The sequence below is a fragment of the Dipodomys ordii genome, unplaced genomic scaffold (genome assembly GCF_000151885.1).
Source record: "Dipodomys ordii isolate 6190 unplaced genomic scaffold, Dord_2.0 Scaffold112, whole genome shotgun sequence".
In the NCBI taxonomy this organism is placed as follows: Eukaryota; Metazoa; Chordata; class Mammalia; order Rodentia; family Heteromyidae; genus Dipodomys; species Dipodomys ordii.
Window position 1 is genome coordinate 1,871,859 of NW_012267328.1, and position 6,880 is coordinate 1,878,738.

Genomic DNA, 6,880 nt, shown 5'->3' on the forward strand with positions numbered 1-6,880 from the left:
GGTCAGTTAATGATAAACATTTCCCCGCGCCCCTCCTTCTCCCCCGAAGAGCGGATTAAGTTTTAACGTGTGCTGGCAGGGGCTTAGGCTTCTGAGAGTCCTCCCCTGGCATTTTCTCGGGGCAAGCTGACATGGGCAGCTGGTAAGAGGTACCCAGAGGAAAGACGGCCTGGAACGCTGCCTTTGAAGTTCTTTCTTGAAAAGTCCAAGGAGCCCTTAGGGGAATCTCAGCTCGGGTGGGAAGGGAAGAGAGCCGGGGGGCCTCGGGAGTGAAGTCTGGCGTGGGCATGGGGGGCCCGCAGACCCCTCGCCCGCCCTCCCTCCCTCCCTCCCTCCCTCCCTCCCTCCCTCCCTCGGCCCTGAGATCAGGACATGGAGCCCTTGCTCCAAGCTGAAGGCGTGTGCGGGAGGCTGGGCAGGGCACAGGGGAGCAAGAGGCCTCCATGGGGGGGGACGGGGGGTCCCGGCTTTGTGGTTGTCGGTCGGCTCTGATTCTGCGCCTGTGGGACTCCTATCTTCACTGAACCAGCAGAACGCTGGAAGCAGAGCTGTGGCTCAAATAGTGAGACCACCAGCTGGGCACAAAACCTAAGAGACACCCACCGCCCAGGCCCTGAGTTCACGCCCCAGTACTGACGCATGCAGACGCGTGTGCACGCACACACACACACAAGTAACCCACAGGCAGTCCAAGCCCACAGTCTGACCAGGCCCCAAGACCTCAGAGGTCAGCTTGGTCCTTGCTAAGCTCTGTTCACAGATGTCAAGACATTAAGAGCTTCAGCGAACAGAACACAGCGCAGGGAGGCTCGGAGCTGGTGCCTCCAGGGTGGACAGGGCCCTTCGGCCATGAGACGTCCTGAGAGGGAGGCTGACAAGCCAGGCCCGCTGCGGAGTTGCTCGCACACCTGCTGGTTCAGCCGCAAGACGGACTCATAAGCGGGGCTCCCCCCCCCACCAGCGAACGGGTGAGCCCAGCCAAGGGCTGCCCCCGGTCCGGATTCCCAGGCGAGCTCAGGACCGCCCTCCCTGCCTGACCTTGGGGACAGGTGTGGGTCTGTGCTGCTGTTTAATCAGCCCCAGAACCAGGACTCGGTTTCCCCAATGGCAGAACCGGAGACAGCAGCAGTTTTTGCCTCGAAGCGTGGCTACCAGAATTCGACCCCATGCTGTACGCCGCCGGCTGACACAATCTGAAGTCTTAGAAAATGTTAGCCGGCATTAGCTCCCGCACACGGAGTATGACATGCGCATCGAGGGCGTTGTACCATGCCGGGCGCTGGTGGCTCACGCCTGTCACCTCAGCGACTCAGGAGGCTGAGATCTGAGGATCACGGTTCAAAGCCAGCCTGGGCAGGAAAGTCCATGAGACTCTTATCTCCAATTAGCCATCAAAAAGCCGGAAGTGGAGCTGTGGCTCAAGTGGTAGAGTGTCAGCCTTGAGTCAGTCCAGGCCCTGAGTTTACCGTGACGTCTGGCCTATTTCCGAGTCGGCAGAAATTAGGCTGCGGCTGTGTGGTTGTGGGGGGAGCCGAATAAATACAATATTGCAACGTCCTGTTTATTTACAAGGCGTCTCACCCTACGATAAGACACTGAGCGTGGAAGGAAACCAAGTCACAGAGAGCTGGGCACTCCCTGGCCAGCCCTTAGCCCCCTGCAGCACGTCAGGCTCGGTAGTGGGGGGAACACAAAGGTCCCCCCCATATTCCAATCTACGGTCACACCAGCATGGTCCTGACGCCCCGTGACATTCACACAACACCCCGGTCCCGATCACACGCACCGCCACCGCACACAATGCCACCCCCATCCGTGTGCCTCACCCGAGCGCAGACCCGAGCGGCAGGCCGAGCACAGGGGGCGCTCTGTCCACCAACGCCAGCAGAGTGGCCGTGCCTGGCTGGGCGGGGCCGTCAGGCCTGCGCCCTTCCAACGCTTCAGGCGATGTCTGCAGGCTCTTCAGAGCTCAGGGCTTGTCTCTGATAAGACCAAGCGCTGCCAAGATGGCCAGCGGGTGCAAATGTCAAGGGGGCAAATCGCGTGGCAGGGAGGGAAGGAGGAGGGGCCGTGCGGAAGGGAAGTCCCTCCTTAATCCCACTTGCAGCTGTGGAGCGGGGCCTGTCCAAGGTCACAGCCGAGCTGTGAGGCAGATCGGAGCCGACCTCCGCTGCTGAGAACCGTGTGCGGTTGTCGTGAACGAAATTCCGCACGACTGCGGGGGTTTCTGCTTATTTCCCTGATTCTTTCCTCTCTCAGAACCCCCGGAAGGTAAGAGGAAGGCCCGGAAATCAGACAGACCCAGCCGGAGGCCCCGCTCACACCGCCGGCCTTCACACCTCTCGGCCAGAAAGAACACGGCGTGGATTAAAGAGCCCACATCGTCATCACCCTGCTTCAGCCCCTTGGCACGTGGGTGGCACAAAGGCGCATCGTGTGCCTGTCAGAAACTTCTGGAATGCACGGTGAGATGCTCACTGAACTCTGTGACGTGTCCAAGCCAAGCCATGACCGGTCAGCTGGCACCAGGACGGACGCCCTGTAACCAGTCAGGCAAGGAGTAAAGGGGTATGTGGGGGGGGCAGGAACGGGAGGGGACTTCCCCCAAACCAGGCTTTGATGACAGCAGGGGGGGCTGGCGGGCTGCGCATGGAAGTTCCCGCCACAGGGAAGGTCTGTCCTGCCCTCCACGACCCCCTGCTCCCCACGTTTGATAGAAAGTTTCCTACACAGCCGCTAAGTGGCCCGGAGCGGAGGTGGGGGGACAGGATGTTGCTGGGTAGCTTTTCTCCGTTTTCTCTGTTTAACCTCCAGCCCTGCCTGACCTGCAGCTCCACCTGTGGAGCTAGGCGCTGGTGCTGCTGGACGCTGGACCCTGTGGGACCCACGTGGACTCAACCCATGTCCAGCACCCTCCCCCTCCCCCAGCAGAGAGCAAGGAGCCGGTGACAGCAACTTGCCAGCGCCATTTCTCCACGGGAGTGGACGCCACGTATCCAGGGCTGATCCACTTATTGGGGTGGGCGGAGAAACTGTGGACACCCATCACCTGGAGCAGAGCCACGGGAGCTCGGAGCGCTCAGCTCGGACAGCCACCTGCCACCTGAGCTGTCATCTCCTGAAAATGCTGTCCCCCGCCCCCCTGCACCCCCACTCCAGGGCCCCCGCAGCCACGCACCCGCCCCTCCGGCGCCCTCCTACTGGAGACCTGACCGGGCTGTGCTCACCTTCCCAGTAACCTGTCTGCCTTCCAAAGGGTACCGTTTGGTCTGGCAGCCACCTGGGACCCAGGCCTTGGGGAAGCGGCCAGCTTGGACATGGGCTCCTTCCTGCCCTTGCTCCTGCCCCGTCCTTGCCGGGAGGGGGGGCTTTCTCTGGTGACATGGAGAGGACTTCAGCCCCTCTGAGTCTGGCGGGCACCTCCTTGGCAAGCGCCCTCCGCAGAGGGCCGAGGGGCAGAGCACCCTGGGAGCCTCAGCGGACCGCGGCTCCTGGCCACGTTCTAGACATCCTGGGCCACAAGGCTCTCTCCCTGTCTGGGCTACGGCTTTTTCCCCCCGTTTTATTTCTTCCTGGTGCTGAACGCAAGGCCTAGGCATTGTCCTTTAGCTCTTTCACCCAAAGCTGGTGCTCTACCGTTTGAACCACAGCGGCATTTTTCTGGCTTTCTGGGGGTTAAGTGGAGATGAGGCTCCCACAAACCTCCATCCTCAGATCCCAGCCTCGTGAGTAACTAGGATTACAGGCCACCAGTGCCTGGCTTCGTCTTACATCATCGTCGTTATTACTATTATTATTTTGGAGGAACCAGGGTTGAATTCCAGGCCTCACACGTGCTTAGGCGGGCGCTCTACTACTTGAGCCACGCCTCCAGCTTAAAATCAAGCCTGGAAAGGAACCAGGACAGCCCTCTCAGGACTCCAGCCGTCAGGACTCCAGGCAGGTGTTTATGGGCCCTGAGGATATGACTGACCACCAGGCAGAGGAACTTCGGGCAAAATCCCAATCTGGAGTGACCCCGCCTGCCCGGCCACGCCCCCCAGTCCCGCTTAACTGACCTCAAAGCAATCCCGGCTGTCATCCCTGAGCCTCGGCTGCAGGACACACGGCAAAGACCCAAGACTGCACACAGAGGACCCCCACCGCTGCCTGCGGCCTCTCCAGCCAGAAAGGGGCGCGAGGAAGGACCCCGCCATCATACCATCCACAAGGGCCGACATGGACGTGTGCAAGAGAGAGAGAGAGACCAGGGGAGCCCTCTTCTAGGCCCTGGCTTGGGCCGGTCACAGCTCTGTCCAGGGTCAAGTGAGACGCAGGGTCAGGTGACCGGAAAGCCCGTCCCAGGACTGAGAGCAAGCCCTCAGCGGGAAGTTGGGGGGAGCCCCTGAGGACCTGGAGGGTCTCTTCTCGGGGAATGTGCCCTGCACCGTGAACACCTGGCGCCCGCCGGAGGCCGCAGCGCGGCTGGACTTCCCGCCGGGGATGACCCCTCCACCACGGAGCTCGCAGAAGCCGGCCCCCCAATCCCGACAGACACCGCCCCGGAGTGCGTGGGGCGTGGGGACCCCAGGCCTGAGTATGCAAGGCCGGGGGTTTCCCCATCCAGACCCAGAGACGTACCAGGGCGCACAGGTGAACACCAACGAGGCACAGGCAGGAACCGGGCTTCCGGAACCTTCTCTTTACAGCACCATCCGTCCCGGCCATCCTCCCTTCCCGGGGGAACAATGGCGTATTTGTTTGGCGTGGCGTGGAACGGGACACGCAGGCAGGCGGGCTCTGTGCTCGCACCAGCACCGGTTGTGGGGCGGCAGAGGTGTGGGCCGGGTCCGAGGGGCCCCTGCGGCCCCCACTCCTCCCCCCCCACAGCCCGCCCCTCCCCACACCGCCCAGGCCCCGGCCAGCCTGCAGCGCTGTATCCTTTGGCCCAGTGGGCAGGGCCCGAGCTGGAACCTCTCCGGTTGTTGGGACGACGGTGCCCCGGAATTTCAGCCTCCCTGGGTGAGCAGGGCAGAGCTGGCAAGGCTGGCAGCCTGGCTGGTGAAAGGGATGTGAAAGCTGAGCCCCCCCTCCCTGCCCCCAGCAGCCCCAGCCGGCCCGGGACGGCTGGGCTCGGGGGGACATTCTCCAGGGTTGCTAACCGGAGGCTTTGTCCCCGTCCCCCCCCCCCCAAAGTGGCTCAGCTGTGGCTGAAGGACCACGTGACTTACTCAGGGCAGGGCCGGGGCCGTATGAGCCGCAGGAGGAAAACCCCTCTCCCAAGCGAATTTATCTCGCTACCCTCCCCCCCCCCCCACAAAAAAGAGGCTCCATCTTTTGCTCCAGCCTCTCTGTCTCAGATCACCCTGCCTTCCCTCCCCTCCTGTCCCCTCCTGGAATCTGGCCGGGAAGCCAGAGAGACAGAAAGGCTCTACAGCAAGTCCCCAGAGATCACACACAATCCACCCTCACACGCCAGGTGCAATTCAGAGCTCAGAGACGTCAAGTAAGTTGCCCGAGGCCACACAGGCAGGACCAAAGGCGCCATCCATAACGGGGAAAATTCCACCAATGTGCAGGTAGGCGTAGGAAGAGGCAGAGGTCTACCCCAAATCCTTCAAAGCTGGCTACATGCTCCCCCACCCCTCCACGGAAGCCCAGCACAGGGGCTGCGCACCAGGCCAGCACCGAAGAATGACCAAAGACGCACAAAGGCAAACCCTCGGGCTTGGAAGGACTGAGCACCAATGGCTCCAGGAAGGCCAGTGTGCTTCTGACCCCCCCACCCCCCACAGGCCGACCTGACCCCGGGCAGTCTCCGGCTGTAACAGAAGGACGTCTGGTAATTTTTAGGGCTCCTTCTTATGTAGAGCGCTAGGTATTACTTATTTCCCATCTGTCAACGTGGCAGGAAAGGGATTCTTGTTGTTCCGTTTCGTGGTACCGGACTTGAACTCAGGGCCTGGGGTGCTTTTCCCTTAGCTTAAAACTCAAGCAATCCAACACTGAAATGAGAGGGGATGTCCCAGAAGGAAGGCATTCGTGACCCGACTGAGGGAGCGGTAACCCTCGCACAGCCCCTCAGCGATAACAACACCTCTCTACGGTTCCGAAGTTTCCTTGCAAGTGCGGGAATGCTGAACACGGAGCAGGCACCAGGGACAAGGTGCGGATGGACGGACAGATGGACAGACAGATAGACAGATGGACAGACAGACAGACAGATGGACAGACAGATGAATGAATGGACTGATGGATAAGTGGACAGATGCACGGCTGGATGGACCCATGGACGGATCAATGAAGGGATGGATGGATGGACACACGAACAGACGGATGGACGGATGGATACAGGCACTCTGTGACTCTCAACTCTCGTTTTCTGTTTCTTTTCTTAGAAAAAGACCTGGCCGCACATGCCAACCTGGGCTTAAGATCCCCCCATCCAGACCTGGTGACAAGGTCAGTGCTCCCCAAAACAGACGTCCGCTGTCCCCCGGGACGCGCCCCCAAGGTCACAGGCTGCCGGGGGAAACTCTGTGCCAGAGACTGGCGGCAAAGGGCCGGAGAGGGGTCTGGGGACAGCAGGCGCCCCTGCGCCCCAGTGCCCGGGACACTCGGGGGAGGACTGAGCGCAAGCACCACGCAGTACCCTGCTATGACCCAGAGAGGTGATAAGGAAGTGAGAACCTGGGTCCCCCCCAGGCGGCCACCTGACCTGCGGGGTGGAGTGGGGGGGCCCAGGGGGTGGCCGGGGTAGAGCAGAAGGCATGGGGGGCTGGGGGGGCTGGGGGGGGAAGGAGGATGGGATGGGGAGCACGGAGGGGGGGCCTCCCACCTCCACAGCCCCCAACCGGCTGTGAGGTTCCTGGAGGCTGGAGTGGCCGCTGCTGCCCCCTCC